General features: G+C 44.1%; 2 protein-coding genes across 5 annotated transcripts in view; both read left to right on the forward strand.

Moving 5' to 3' along the window:
• Positions 1-6,197: 6,197 nt before the first annotated feature.
• Positions 6,198-16,392, forward strand: part of NCK2 (NCK adaptor protein 2) — a 112,685-nt gene continuing 102,490 nt past the window's right edge. For 2 of the 3 annotated variants that reach the window (XM_053310886.1, XM_053310885.1), the window contains exon 1: positions 6,198-6,338. The gene's annotated coding sequence lies outside the window, so the exon portion shown is untranslated. The remainder of the gene's footprint in view (positions 6,339-16,392) is intronic. The other variant, XM_053310888.1, reaches the window with a different exon arrangement.
• ECRG4 (ECRG4 augurin precursor) overlaps positions 6,212-16,392 on the forward strand; it is a 200,928-nt gene continuing 190,747 nt past the window's right edge. The window contains exon 1 of one of the 2 annotated variants that reach the window (XM_053310890.1): positions 6,212-6,338. The gene's annotated coding sequence lies outside the window, so the exon portion shown is untranslated. The remainder of the gene's footprint in view (positions 6,339-16,392) is intronic. The other variant, XM_053310889.1, reaches the window with a different exon arrangement.

Consider the following 16,392-nt stretch of genomic DNA (forward strand, 5'->3'; position numbering starts at 1 on the left):
AAATAAATTCCATGCTTTCTGGAATGATTTGACCCTCCCGACTTTCACTTTCAGCTTCCTTTTAACCAGTCCCCTCATTTTTTAGAGGTTTCTTCTTCTGAAGTCCAATGCTTCTGTGTTGGACTTCCTTGGCAATTATCCACTCACATATATGCTGAATTGGATCACACTGTGGTCACTGTTCCCCAATGGTTCTCCAACTCTGACATCTTGCACCTGGTTCTGGGCAGCACTCAGGATTAAGTCCAAGGTCGTCATCTTTTTGGTTGGTTCTGTGACTAACTGTTCTAAGGCACAGTCATTTAGCATGTCTAGGAATTTGGCTTTTCTTTAATTACCTGACTGTGAATTTATTCAGTCTGTGTGTGGGTAGTTGAAGTCACCCATTATTACTGCTCCATCTCTCTTTGATGCCTCCCTTATTTGCTGCTCTAGGTCACTCTCAGTGTTTTGATCTAGAGGGCGGTAGCATGTCCCTAGTAATATAGTTCCTTTCAGTCCTCGTATTGTCATCCATAATGATTCTGTGGAGGACTCCAGTCCACCTAGGTTTTCTAGCTTATTGGAATCTATCCCTTCTTTAATATCCCTTCTTCGAGAAGGCAGATCTGGCCACAGTTACCCACAACATAGTCACATCACGGCTGGATTACTGCAATGAGCTCTACATGGGCTGTCCTTGAAGAATATTAGGAAACTAAGTTGGTGTAGATTGCAGCTGCCAGGGTTCTCTCTGGAACTGCTCACTTGGAGAACATTACACCTATTCTGAAAGAGCTGCACTGGCTACCAATTTGTATCCTAGTCTAATACAAGGTGCTGTTTTTGACTTTTAAAGCTCTAAATGGTTTGGGCCCTGGATATCTGAAGGACCGTCTGCTCCCAAGGGTTTCTGCCCATTGGACAAGATCATCGGAGGAGGCTCTGCTCTGCGTGCTGATGGTGAAAGAGGCTCGGCTGTCGAGCATGCAGGACAGGGCCTTCTAAGTAATTGCCCCTGGGCCTTGGAATGGTCTCCTGGCTGGCATCTACTCCTCAGCTTCCACCACAGTTTTTAGAAAACAAGCAAAGATGTGGCTCCTCACACAGGCTTTTAAACGAGATTAGGTTTTTTTGCAAACATTTTTTTTTAACTACTGTAGCTCTGTGTTTTATAAAGGTTTTATAGAAGTTTTAAAATGTTTAAATAGAGATCATTTTAACATTTATATTAATAGCTCTAGCTTTTCTATTTTAATTGTGTATTTTAACTATACAGTATTGTAAACTGCTTTGAGATTTTAATGAAAAGCAGTATATAAATCGATCAGTCAGTCAATATAAAGTGCTACTCCTCCCCAACTCCCCTCCCTGTCCCTTCCGTAGAGTTTATATCCAGGAATAACAGTGTCCCATTGGTTCTCACCATTCCACCAAGTTTTCATTATGCCCATTATAATCAAGCACTCCAAGTAATCAAGCTCACCCACCTTCACGCTGAGGCTACTGGCATTGGTAGACAGACACCTATATGCTGAGTCTCTTACCATCATTTGACCTTGCTGACCAGCTGTCATGTGTTTCCTTCTGCTCAACTCCTGGCTCTATTCTGTCTCCTTCTGGTTTATTCAAAACACATACACCCTCACAATTTAAGGGATTTTGCTTACCAAACCAGACGTCACCCAGTTCCTGTTGGCAATCCCCCAGGCATCATTTTAAAAGCTGCTCTGCAACCTTTTTGATTTCAAGCACTAGCAGTCTGGTTCCATCTTGGTTCAAGTGAGCCTGTCCTTTTTGTACAGGCTTCGCTTGCCCCAAAATTTATCCCAGTTCCCAACAAATCTAAACCCCTTCTCCTGGCACCACCGTCTCATCCACGCATTCAGCAACACCCTTCAACAACACCTGACTTGCTGGCCCTGCACTTGGAACAGGTAGCACTTCAGAGAATGCTACCCTGGGGGTCCTGAACTTCAGTATACTACCTAGCAGTCTAAATTCGGCTTCCAAGACTTCCCGACTGCCTTTCCCAGCATCGTTGGTGCCAATGTGCACCATGACAGCTGACTCCTCCCCAGCACTGCTTAACAGCCTACCTAGATGCAGCATGACATCCTCAACCTTCACACCTGGCAGGCAAGTCACCATGTGGTCTACACGTGAATCAGAGACCATCTCTCCATGCCCTTTATGGTTGAATCACCCACTACTAGAAGTGCTCCCCACCCCTGAAGGAGTATCCTCTGTGCGAGAGGATATGGGCACATCACCCAAGGAAGGTGTCCCTGCTAAGGGAGTGTTTCCCTCTTCCTCAGACCATCAAATCAATGTCAGATGTCAATCAATGATGTTATTTACAATAATAAAACAATATGTTGTTTTACAACAAAACTTAAATTATACATGTGAGTGTTCAAAACACCTTTTGATTATTTGCTGTTTGGAAGATGGGAATGTGGTTGCAAATCACTCTTGTCTTAAATCTGCTTTTTAGTAAGTGTTCCTGACAATACAATAATCATGCAGTGAATGAGAAAGTCAGCTCTGCTAATGTCAGATTGAATTATAATCTCCGTGTCAAGGATACATAAGTAATTTTGTGCTAACTAATTAAGTATCTTGAATATGTTCTTCCTACTGTATTCTGCAGTGGTTATTCTATAAGCATTTAACAGAATACTAAGAGCATGATCTAGCCAAAGCTAAGAATTTGCAGTTCCATATATTTATGTGGAAGAGATCAGTCCTGTGCAGTTTGCCATGTGAAAGCTATCAAGCCTAGCTCTGCATAGGACTGAATAGTGCTTAATTTTCCCACTGAAGTCAATGGTCTTAAAAATGCTTAACTTGGCAGCCTTGTGTTCCAACACTGCAGTCCTTGAGAGCAACAGGACTTGTTTCTGGGAAAACATACATAGGGCTGGTTGGGCTGCCAGTTTTGCAACATAATTATTTTTTTAAGAAGGAAAGGAGGTTAGAAAAAATATTTCAAAATTTGAAAATTCCTTCAAAAATTTCAGCAGCCCTCTGTGCCTTCCAAAAACATGTCCCTGAGGATTCTGGGATACTCAGGGACATATTTTTGGGAGGCTTAGAGGTCTGCAGAAGGAAGGGGGGAACTGGTGAAGATCAACCCTCCCCTGTTGTGCATTTCTCTTTTTCTTTCTTTCTTATACCACCTCTTTTAGTAACCTGGGCAATTTAGTCTGAACATTGGCCAGATTTTTGTCATTTAGCTAGGTGCATGAGAATAAAGTATTTTTCACTGATTCTATACCAGAAGTCAGCAGAAGGTACACCATGGTCAACTGGTAGAACTGGTGGCCAATTTCTGGTTCACCAGCTAGTGTCCACTGACTGCTGAAACTGTGTAGTATGCTGAACTAGCTGTACCTTGTTCAGACTGAGGGATGCACTATATACCCTTAAGCAAGAATTAATACACAATCTCATGGCAGAGAGTGATTATGCTTTAACTATTAAAAGATCTTGTGTCTGCACCTTACTTTGTAAGTATAGTACACATTTGTGGACTATGGAAGTATGTTGAAAGGCTAATCTGGATGAGGGTTATACTCCCCATAAAGGACTAAGTCCACAGCTAGGGGATGATGTTAGATCCAGTCCTTCCTTTGAACACCCAAGAGACATCTTTATAATGAAGCACCTATTTCCAGCTTAAGTTGGTATACCATCTACAGAACTTTCTCCTGGACAAAGATCTTGTCACAGTTATTCACGTCCTGGTAATATAAGACTTGGTATCAAGACTGTAATGTGTTAATGTGGACTGTCTTATTCAGAAATTGCAGTTGGTTCAGTTTACTTGGGTCAGTTTTAGCAATCTAGTACTGACAATTTGAAACATAGCTCACCTGTATTAAAATATTGTTCACTTGCATTAATTTGTTACTGGATACATTTCAAGGTGCTGGTATCAATCTGCAAGCCCCTACATGGGCTGTCTACTCTCATATTAACCTGCCCAATGGGTGCCACTACCTGAGAAAGTAATGTGGTTGGTGACCAGACACAGGCTCTTCCCAGTGGTGGCCTTCCAGCTGAGGAGTGCTCTCCTCGGGTAGCAATATTACTACTGTCTGGCACCAAGCAAAAACATTTTCACCCATAACTTTTAATGGAAAATAAATTATCTTGGTTTTTTTATTTTTATTTTTTTTAATGACTGTTATGATGTCAAACTCTGTTGTTTCATTGTTATTGGGATGCTTTTACTTACATTGTTTCAGATTGTTTCCATTGTTTTTAGATGTTTTGGAAGTCTTTGGCCTAACCCCGCCCCCATCAAACAAATGCCAGATTAATAACAAACTGGACTGACTAAATAAATAATGTTCGAGTGACTGGATTTTTGTATTTCCCGATCTTAACTATTCTGCCCACTACTCGAACTACTATTATTTTTTCCCGTGTATGTATCTTCTCTTGCTCCATATACTTTATATAAAACATTCACACCCACACCTCCCACTTTTTCCCCAATGAATGCTGCCAAGGAGAGATCATTTCCTTCCCTCCCACACAGCCTTGCAAAGCCTGCGCTTCCAGAATGACATCACACCCCTGGCCAATCAGTTTCTTTAACTGCTGTGACGCTATTCCTGAAAGTTCCCTTCTCTAGGGTGGTACTTCTGGGAATGATAACATTGACTGCTTTTTATTTTTAGTTAGTAGCAGTCCAAGTACTCTGTTCGCGCAGCAAATCTGGCATCGTCTAAATCAACCGAGTTGATCGGGATACAAAGCAAAACTGTGCTCCGTGTCCGGCAAAACGAACAAGAGCCCAGACTTTCCTCCCCACTTCTTTTCCAAAACGAGCAGCGTGCAGATAGAGACTTCCAAAGGGGTAGTTTTGTGGGTCTGATGCAGCAAGAACAAAGTGTCTTGTGGCACCTTATCGCCTAACCTTTATTGTAACATGTACATTTTCCTGGATTAGAGCCCGTTTCATCAGATGTAGGACATCGGGCGTCTGGCCCGGCGGAGGGGGCGCAGGAGGGTGGGAGAAGAGTCACCCGGGAAACTCAAGAGGCGCGAATTCTATCATTGCGTAAGTCTGGCTGCATTTTCAGAGTTTCAGGTTTACTGATATAGTCGAAACAGAAGCGTCATCCCGGAAAACTCAGGCTGAAACAGGACTGGTTTGGCAGAGCAGCGCAGCTGCTGCACGGCCTTTGCTTCGTGTCTTTTCTTTTTTAAAACTGGGGAGCCATATATGTGCCTGAGCGGGTCTGTGAACACACAGGAACGCATCCTAGTCTAGAGAAGAAAGACACGTGGTGGGATGATGGTGGAGGTCCCTGAAAGTCTCTTTCGCCTCGACCCCTCGATGTTAGTGGTCCCCGGCAAGCCAAATTCTGCATAGGACCGGCGTGTTTCTTTCTATACCAGTGTAACGTCGAATTTACCTAATGCCTCCCCCCACCCCCGGTCCCCATTTCCTAGTAGAAGAAAGCAGAGAGGCGCGTTGCAAGTTCCCCTGGCTTTACTTGAGCTTATTCTCTCACACGCATGCTTAGGATTAGAGCCTTGCAAAGTTCGGGCCCGCCCCGCCGCTAAGGCAAGGCCCCTTCCCAAACTTTTCGGGGGCCCAAAAGCCGAGCAGAGGTGCGTGCTGGGGGGAAGAGAAACGCCAGAGAGGCGCCGCAGTTCTGCATCAAAAGGCTGTGGTCTTCTCCTCCTCCTCCTCCCCCGGTTTTCCTTTCCTCCCACCCGCGAGGAGGACAGGAATAGGAAGGTGGTTGCAGCAGGCGAGCGAGCCTCACAGAAGGGAGCGTGTACGGACCTCCCATCGCCGGCTCTCCTACGCGATCCCGGCGGCGGCAGAAAGGGAAGGGGCAGGCAAGGGAGGAAGAAGAGGGAGGGAACTGCCTGCCTGCCTGCCTGCCTGTGTGGAGGGGGAGGGGCCGGGCGCTGCTGCTGCTGCCGCCGCCGGGCTGCTAAGGCTGAGCCGAGTGGCGGTGGGAGCGCTGGGGCCTTGGACACGTCGAGCCGGGCGGGGGCAGGGGAAAGGGAAAAAAGGACCCGCAAAGGCAGCAGGGTGAGACCGGCGGCCTCTCGGGAGGACACGGCCCGATTGTGCCCGGCTGCTGGGCGAAGGAGGCAAAAAAGAAGGAGGAGAAAAGCCACGGCAGGCAGAGCGAGCGAGGGAGCGAGAGCGGGCGGGGGGAGAAAGCCGCCACCGCCGAGACAAAGAGCGAAGCCCGCCGGGGAGAGAAAGCGACTCGGCTCCGCGCGCCGCTTCCCCCTCTCCTCCTGCCATTATTCTCCTGGGCCGGAGAGTCCCGCGAGCTCAAGAGGAGACCACGCCAGGCCTCCCCCCTTCCCCAAATCAGGTAGGGACTGGGAGGGACTGGGAGGGGGGCAGCAGCAGCAGCAGCTTACAGAGGTAGAGGAGGAGCCGCCATAAACTTGTAGCGGCCGCCGCTGGGCTGGTGGTCCGAGGAGTTGTGGGAGGTGAATGTGGGGCTCTCTTGGGGCGAAGCCCCTCCCGACCCTCTTCGTCGGTCTCGTCGCCGCCGCCGGGCTTGGCCAGCGCGCCCGGCGGCGGGTGAGTGGGTGGGAGAGGTAGGAGAGCCTGGCGGAGCCTCCGCGCCTCCGCCCTTCCCTTCCTCTGCCTCCGTCTTTTAGCTCCGGGTCTTGTGGCTGGAAAAGGGATTTCGAGGGGTAGTCCCCGAGGGTGGGGGGAGGAGGAGGAGGGGAGGGTGGCAATAAAACGGGTGTGTGTGGAGGGGGGGGCGAGGAATAACCTCAATGAAGGGTCCGGTGTTGGGGGGCGGGGGAGGTGGGCTTCTGGAGGAAGAGGCTGTTTCTCTTCCCAGGGAAAGAAAACTACCAGGGAAGGCGAATTATATCCATTTGTTCTTTCCTTGGGGAGCTGGAAATGTAGAGGGGTGTGTGACTGTATGCTTGATTCCCCGCCGAAAGGGCAGGGATCTCGAGAGAGAAAAGAAGGGCTAGGTTAGGTTTTCGGGGGGTGGGGGTGGGGAGGAGAGGTGGGCATGATCCCGGCAGCGGAGTGCTCAGGAGCTGGCTGGGTGTTGGAGCATTGCATGAGGGCTCATCCCAGTGTACGTGTGAGAGGCATGGGTGAGCTGGGCAGTAGGTGGGAGTTTACTCCAGGCAGCGGAGATGTGCTCCTCTCCGGCTCCTCCACTCCATTGTGGAGAGTAAAAAGGGAGGGGGTGCGCGGAAGGAAGGGCTTAGGAGAAGATCTTAAAACGGGGAGGGGAATAGATGGCTCTGGAGGAGGGGAGTGAACAGGATAGAAGTAGGGTGGGTAAGCTGAAGTGAAGGATGGTAATATTTATCCACTCCTGCCATGTTCAATTTGAAGTGGTGAGGTGGTGAAGATGCAGCAGTAGTGCCTCTTGCTCCCTGAGTTCTTGTCAGCTGTAGTTTTGTTGTTGTTTTGGATATCATTTTGGAGACTGGAAGTGTGAAATGGGCAGGTCTCTAGAGACAGCTGTGTCTGTCTCATTCTTACTCATATATATGTGGGATAATAGCCTTGCAGGCTAATTGTGCTCTACATTAAGTGGTGTACAGGACTTGGAGTTAGTTCTGTTTAGTTCACTGTGTCAGTGTGTATAGGGGTTGCATCCTTAACATGTAAGGTATTTTGATGTAAGTCACTTGCCTTTCCATTAAGGTTTCACTTAATGCATGCCCAGGCCCCCTTTCAAGCACTAAAATCCCTGTTCTTTGTTAGGCTTCTCTTAAGGGCCATTTTAAATATTTTGCAGAGGCAAATTCAGCTATAGCAAGTGACGGTTGCAGCCAGTCATAGCACCCTGACAAGTATACATTTCTACACACAAGTATACATGTGACCTGCATTCATCTTTTATCTGTTTTGGCACCTTCACAAATATCAATTTAGAAATGGGAGCAGCAGTTGTTGGAAGCTTGGCAAAAATCTAGATCTGGTGTGTGGGTGTGCAATGATGGACAGAACTGGACATTTGTAGTTCATTCTTCAGGAAGGTGGTAATTTTGTCACATGACAGTTGCCTTAGGTTGAAACACACCAAAAGTTAAATCAGAACCAGTCCTTGGTGCAGGTCATTCCTATTGAACTCACCTGTTTATGTCAAGTTACTTCTGTTTATCATGTTGTCCATGCTGTTATATGTCTGCTTTGGTCTCTTTATGCAAGGATTCCACTCAAAAAAGAGCAAAAGTGAAAAGCTTGCTTTGAAGAATATTTAGTCAATTCTTGAATTGTTTGATGTGAATGTAACCAGAGTAGGACTGCTTGACTTCTTTCCACATTATCTTTGATTGTCACAGAAAAATTAATTACTTCTTTTCTAGAAAACAGGGGGGAACTATGGGATATTGATGACTTCAGAGATGCTGCTGCTCCTGGATGATAATGAAGAAGTGTGTATAAATAATACCAGCTTTAAAGTGCACACTCACATAAATACCTGTCTATTGTTCAAGTTGAAGCAGCCTGTGACATTCTTCCTTGAGGAAATTTTTGAGAAATATTTTGGCCAAAAAGTAGATATCCAAGTTGACCTTGATGACTTTCACTTTTAGCAGTAGAACTGTGAGATCTTGCACCTCTTTCCCAAAAGTATTCTGTTACATTTGCATTATCGTGGTGTGTATACCTTTTGAATATATTATCAATACTGTCATGAAATATCTATGTTGACTATATTGGGTCTTAATGGCTGATTTAGGCGTAGAAGACAGTCTCCATTGCACGTGTTTACTTTTTTCCATAAAAGAGAATAGTGGTTGTTCCTCCTTATGGGGCATTGGAATGGTGAGCCCAACATTGTCCTTCCTACCTCAACAATGGATGGCTTGGCCTCAGCCAACAGGTAACCCTTGTGGACATAGTATATATGCATTGCATATGCATTTTGCCTGGCTGATGAGTGTTCAGAGGTGCAGCTAGCAGATTTTGGAGCCTGGCTCTAATGGGCAAATGGGGCCAGATAAGCATCCTTCCATATACATTATACACATGTGCGCAAGAGCTGGTTAATTTCTTTTTTGAAGACCCACTTGGATGTGCACACTTAGACATGATAAAAGTACCTGTAGAATAAACAAAGTGTAGCAAGCAAGGTCTCGGAGGACATTTGTTTCTTGCTTTCCCACCAGCTGCATATTCTTTAGAGCACCTGACAATATAGATCATTAAATAAGCAGGTAACAATAAAAATCAATGATGTATGTAGCCATGCTAGCTGGGGAAAAGCAAGTCCTTTTTATTCCCTTTTGACTGTTGCCCTTTGTTATGCTGTTAGCCAAACGTCATTGTGGCCTTAAAACTTCTGTCATATAATATCATAATTTCATTACATGATACCATTAAATCACACCACAGACACAATGAATATTGCAGTCCCTAATTTTTGTGAAACAGGGCCATTTACCATAATTGTTTCTGCCAGTATTTAAGCAGAAGTGACAAACACAGATTCAGTACTGCCACTTAAATTAGTTGAATGCACTACTTTTTATACTAGGATATGCTCAGGGAATATTTGAAACTTTTTTTTGGGAATTTTTTATAAGAAATTCTGAATAAGATACTTCACTGACCTGCATGAGACACATTGTGCATGATGGACAGTCCTGCCACTGTCCCTCCACTCACTCTGTGAAGCATGCCAGTCCCAGCAAAGGGAGGGTGTGTGTGTGTGGAGAAACAGTGAAGAAGCTCTTGGCAAGTGCCAACAGCAGCATGGGAGGAAGAAAAGTGCCGGCGGTGGGAACAAGCCCCAAGTGGAGAGGAAAGCATTGCTTCAGAGAGTGGGGGGAAAGAAACACCCTGGCTGCCTGTGGCAGTAGTGAGAACCAGTGACTTTCCTCCCATTCGTGTCCCACAGCAGCCAGTTGCTGCTGCACAGCATTTCTTCATTCCACCCCAATTACCCACTGAAGCGGCATCATTCCTCCCCACTCACTCACCCCACACACCGCCTGCCGAAGAGGCAGCATTTCTTCCCCACTTGTTGGGGCTGGAAGGAGCCAGCCCCAGCAAGGGTGCAGAGAAGAAACAGCGGCAATTGGAACCAGCCCCATCAGCCAGAGAGAATGCTGCTGCTTTGGTGGGCAGTGGGAAAAAGAAACACAGCGGCAACAGGAGGAAGCCCAAAGGGCTGCAGCCCCAGCATGTCTGCGTGCAGCTCTGTACTTCCCTGCCTTGCCACCTCCATGTTACTTCCCTCGCCATGCACTCCTGTGACCCGCTGGAGCAGCAGCACGGGAGAGGTTGCTTGCTTGGCCACCCAGCGCAGGACAGAAAGAGGTTTCTGCCGGGCGGCTACATGGCAGCTGGGAGATGGAGTTTGGGAGGCCCCAAGAGACAGCAGGGGCTGCAGTGGCACAGACATTTGCCCCAAAGTCCAGTTAAAATGGTGCCTCTGCAAGTGTTTTACTACCATTTATTTACAACCTGGCAGAGCATTGTTGTAGTTGGAGAGGTCAGGCCAGCTTCTCTGCTTCAGGAGTGGGTGTGGTGAGAGAGAATGTGGTTTGATCGTCAGTATGGGTTGAGGAAAAGACTGGAACCCTTTGTCTCTTCTTCTTCCCATCAAACCTGATGGGTCCTTAGCTAGATATTAAATAAGGAAAATTGTTCAGTAAAGTGTGCCTGTGTTCTCTAAGTCACATTTAGCATAAATGATAATTCAGCTGGTATTCAAGTACTTGAACTGATATTTTAATATGTTCAAAATAGTATTTTTACTGTAATTTAAGTGTGATATATGGAATATTTGCATAGGGCACAACATATTGATGGCTGAAGACGCAAGATCTTGTTACAGGCATATTATATTCATGCAAATGTTCAGGATAAGGCCTCCACCCAAAGGTTCTCAGATCATATACACTAAAACAACTGCATTGATTTCATTGGTGGTACTTTGGCCTATTCGCCATAGCTGAACTTCAAATTATCTGGGTTGGTTGTATTTCAATTTCTCTTTTAATGAATGCATTACAAAAATTGGTGCTTGTATATTGGGATCAGCTTAGGGTTCCTTAACTGTGTTTCAGTTGTTTCATTTCCTTTTTAAAAACTTGATAATTGTTTCAGATTCCTTCATGTAACTCATATTGATTCATTTGCAGTGTTCAGTTGAAATGATATTGTTGATTATAATTGGTTTCTCAACAGCAACTAATCTTCTGCAGCACTGTGCAGGACTCTGCCATCCTAGGTTGCTTTTTTCAGTTTTTTGCTAATAGGGTAAGAGTCTAGTGCAGGGTTATGTAGAAAAAGAATTCAGTTTTTCAAGTAGTAGTAATATATACAGTTGCAACTCCAAGCACACTTGCTTGGAATCCATAGGACTTCTAAGAAAATATGTTTAGGATTGGGGTGACAATTACATAGTGAGGTCATTCACATAATCAAAACCCGTGTTCTACCCGGGTTTGGGAGCTGGGTGTGCTTCCAATTTTTGGTTGTGTGGAAGCAAGGTAGGAGGAAAGGTTTCCTTCCTTGCTTCCACACAATCACTTCTACCCAGGTTTTCCTTCCACATAACCTTGCTTCCACATAACTGAAAATTGGGAGCACCCTGGTAGAACACAGATTTTGATTGTGTGAATGACCTCAGTGGCTTTTTTATAACAATATGAAATACATTGTAAGACATTTGAGCAGCTTTGGCAGCACTTAGCATCCTATTGAGGATTGCTTGGTATTGGGACTAGTAGCAGTGCTCTTTGTTTTAATGTAGTGTAGAGTAAAATGTTAAAAAGTGTTTTTGAGAGTAGAAGCTTTAAGAAGACAACCATATGCATATTTTCTGGGTAGTGTCCCTCTTTAAAACACACACTGAACTCATCCATAGTATTGTGCTGTAAACTGGGTAATTTAACTAGCAGATCACTGGGTTTTGGTAAAAAAATCAACACTATGCAGTGTTATGAGTACTGAAGACTACTGAAAAATGCTACCAAATTTATCATAGCTTTTTTGAAACATGTTCTGTATTAACTTATACTATAGGAAATAAAATATGAAAGAATTTTGGCCCTAAGCAATATGCTAGTGATCTAGCTAGGATTGATATGTTTGACTCTTAACACACATTATTTTTTTCTGTAGTTATGTTGGTCAAAGACCATAGTAAAGATTTACTTATTTATTTATTTATGTAGCTAATCTCTGTAGTGTGTAGGACACAAAGTATACCATGGTGCTGTGGGAAGCCAATATGTAATGAAGTGATGTGTGTACTCCTAAACAAAACAAAAACAGTTTTAAAGTGGTGGTATCCATCCTTTTTGCCTAATTAAAGACTCTCTTTGAGCTAGAGAAACCATCATGTGTGAATGGATGTGTTCAGTGTATGTTTATATATACAGAGAGGGCGGAGGGAAATTACTCCTTGGAAAATGTGCATATGCTTGTGTGACTTCAGGTGAATATAAGAAGAAGAATCTGAGATTAAGAAGCTGAAATTTTATCTGTGATAAATTGGCACAAACTGTCCACCAAAGTATATTCCTTGATTTGAGTGACTTCAGTAAACCTGGAACCAGTTGAATCAAAGAGGGTGTAATAGCTTGTATGTTTTCTCTTCTGATTTTATTCATAACTCTGACTGCAGAATAGTCTTCAGCATCAACTACTTTGCTTCAATAGTGTAATGAACCATTCTGATTGAAACTAGTTATAAAAATTACTGTTTTACTCACAAAATTGCTTCAGTGTTAATGAAAATCTAAATGGATAGAGTGCTGGTTATTTGGTTATTTTTGCCTGTATATCTTTTTCACTTGGGAATGTATTTTTCAAACCTTTAGGCAATTGCTACTTATACTATTTTAAATTTTTGTTGATGCTATTTTGAACTAACAGGAATATTTTTCAGCACATCGTTTTCTATAGTTCTTGCAGTTTAAGTTGATATAGTATTGTTGAGAAGCATGGGATAGAATTAATGTAAACATGTTGATGCAAGCCAGAGGCAAGCATGATGTAGCTCCATTTAGATAAGTATGGCTCACACTTGAGGTCTACTGATCTTAGTGATTATAACAGTCATGATTTTATAAAAAAAACCCTAAGTCCTCTACAGGAGGGAGTCCCTGGATATGTCTCAAAATGCTTTGTGGCTGCACATCAATTTATCTGTGTCTAAGAAAATAATCTAGCATACATACAAAAGTACTACAATGTTTTATCAGATTGTTCTAAATTAAGCAAGAAGTTGCCATACCTTTGTAAAAATCTCATGAATACTTTAGATTCTGTAGAAAGTGAATGACTTAATTCAGACATAATGGGAAACCATAGATTTTCACTGTGTGAAGGGGTCTTGGAGAGCAGTGAGTTATCATCATCATCATCATCATTTATTTATTTACATCTATATCCCGCTCTTCCTCCACAGAGCCCAGAGCGGTGTACTACATACTTAAGTTTCTCCTCACGATAACCCTGTGGAGTAGGTTAGGCTGAGAGAGAAGTGACTGGCCCAGAGTCACCCAGCAAGTTTCATGGCTGAATGTGGATTTCAACTCAGGTTTCCCCGGTCCTAGTCCAGCACTCTAACCACTACACCACACTGGCTATGCTGGCACAGAATGTTATGCACAGAAGAGAAAGAGCAGAAGCCTTTGATTTTAAACTAACCTCCTCCAAGCGGGCATGCAATAATAATAATAATTATAATTATAATTATTGTTATTATTAACATTTATATCTCACTCTTCCTCCAAGGAGCCCAGAGTACTACATACTTAAGTTTCTCCTCACGATAACCCTGTGGAGTAGGTTAGGCTGAGAGAGAAGTTACTGGCCCAGAGTCACCCAGCAAGTCTCATGGCTGAATTGCCCCAGGCCTCACTTATGGAAGGGGCCTCACCAACATTGGCAGACAGTACCCTCTTGCTAAGTGGGGGTGGAAAGGTGGGCCTCCAGTGTAAATTCAGCCCCTGGGTCTCTTGCTCTTTAAAAGGTACAGCTAACCTTGGATTTGCTTGTCATTTTAACTCAAAGGAACTGTGGGTTGTTCATAAAACAGTATCTGGAATCATAGTTGATCTTAAGTTATTTGAATAAACCTTAGTTAAAACTAATAGTTCCACAGGTACCAACAATAATTTAAAATGGAAAACAGAACCTTCTGATCACCACCTGTGTGCAAAGGATGGTGGGAGGGAGGAGGCTAAAGTTCTCCAGGGCTTGTTCATATAGTGGGAACCCATTGTAGTAGTTTGCCCACTGCATCTGAACCATACCATTGTGACTAAAAGGTGGTGGTGTAACTTATGAATCAGTGCAGTTTCCTGGTGTGGTATTAGAAGTTTTAAAAGAAATGATGATCCTAATTATGCTTAAAGATAAAATAACTCAAAATAATTTGAAATGCAATAAACATGAACCAAGGAACTAGCCTCCATTTTGTGTTGTCTCACTGTATCTATTCAAGTTTCTTTTGCAGATTTAATTAGTTGCATTTAATCATCGTGTCATGCATTATTTTCTAATGTTTCACTGCACACTTTAACAGATAATTCTTTCTTCCTTGGGTGAAGTCCATCCTTTATGCATTGCATTGATATAATCTTGTAGTCTTATGAAATTTTGTACATTTATCAAAATAATGGACAACTTAATTAGAACAAAATGTGAAAACCAGGCCTGGAAAATATTGCAAGCTTTAGTTGTCAACACTAGGTTTTAGGAGACAACTCTGTTCAGAGATGGATTTTTTTTGTGTGGGGGTGGGTTGGTTGTACATGTGACCAAGGAGTTTGGGGTTTTTAAAGCCTGGCTTAAACATATATGTATAGAACAATAGCTCTCTATATTTGAAGACATGCTAAAATTTTAATAATGGTTTTTTGTTCCTGTACCTATTATGAGGATAATGAGTGGAGGGAGATATGGCAGTAGGTTTTGCATGGGTCATTACAGGAGATAGAAGTCTGGCCATCTTCAGCCTTCTGGACCTTGGTAACTTTATTGTTGGTCCCCATTGTTGGTTTGCTTAATGCCAAACTGGTCAGTAATAAAATTTTACCTATTCAGGACTTGATCCTGAATCAGCAGGCCAATATAGCAACAACAACAACAACAACAATAAACTTTATTTGTTAGTCACCCCATAACTAATTGTTCTCTGGTTGGCTCCCAACAGAGGATTAAAACATACAATAAAAACATATAACATATTAAATCATAAAAGACCAAAAAGAAGAAAAGAAAATACAAAATACAATACAAAGCAGTAGGAATGTGCACGGAACCGATCTGGAGGCCCTTTATGGGCCTCTGAACAGGTTCAAAGAACCCGTGCACCAGGGGAGAGTGCATTAACCCTCCCACCGCTTTCCCCCCGCCAGCGCTCCATTAAGTTCCCCAAATCCATGGGGCACCAGTGAACCTCCCTGCCGCCCCTTCCCCCGTTGTTGGCTGGAATTAAGCCTGTAACGTGTGTGCGTGCACCCGCTGCTGCGCCTGTGCACCCTCTGCGCACGTCATGGACGCGGCATGCGTGCATGACATGCAACATGTGTAGCGGGCACGCGGCAGCGGGCACACACACATACGTTACTTGCTTATTTCCACCTAACAATGGGGGAAGGGGTGGCAGGGAGGTACGCTGGCGCCCCATGGATTTGGGGAACTTAATGGAGCGCTGGCGGGGGTGAAAGCGGCGGGAGAGTTAAGTACACTCTCCCCCAGTGCACCGGTTCTTTGAACCTGTTTGGAGGCCCATAAAGGGGTAAGTGTACCCTCCCCCGCCTGGGTGAACAAAACGGTCTTTACCTGGCATCTAAAAGAACAAAGTGACTAGGCCAGGCAAATTTCACTGGGGAGGCTATTCCATAAATGGGGTACAACCACGAAAAAGACCCTCTCCCTGGTAGCCATCTGCCTCACCTCGTTTGGCAGGGGCACCTGGAGGAGGTCCTCTGAAGAAGATCTTAAGGTTCGGGTAGTGACATATGGGGCAAGGCACTCTCTCAGGTAACCCATTCCCAAGCCATTTAGGGCTTTAACGGTTAAAACCAGCACTTTGAATTGGGCCTGGAAATGGACTAGGAACCAATGCAGCTGATGAAGCATTGACATGATATGATCAAAATGTCCAGTCCTAGTTAATCCTGCAGCCCTATTTGGTACCAGCTGCACTTTCCGGACCGTTTTCTAAGGTCACATGTATCAGTGAGACCATATCAAGTTGAATGAGTGGGATTGCTCTTTTCAGCTTTGTCCACTGGGTTTTGGGATACTTCAGCAGTCCCAAATGGAAGAGCAGTAAGGCGTAGTTGTGGTGATCTGTTAGAAAACCATCTTTCTAGTAAGATGCTCTGTTTGCAACTAGAGATAAGGGTTTTCTGGAAAAATTCCCCAAGCAGCTTTTCCTCACTTGCATAAAATTTGCATTAATT

The sequence above is a fragment of the Hemicordylus capensis genome, chromosome 3 (assembly GCF_027244095.1).
Source record: "Hemicordylus capensis ecotype Gifberg chromosome 3, rHemCap1.1.pri, whole genome shotgun sequence".
In the NCBI taxonomy this organism is placed as follows: Eukaryota; Metazoa; Chordata; class Lepidosauria; order Squamata; family Cordylidae; genus Hemicordylus; species Hemicordylus capensis.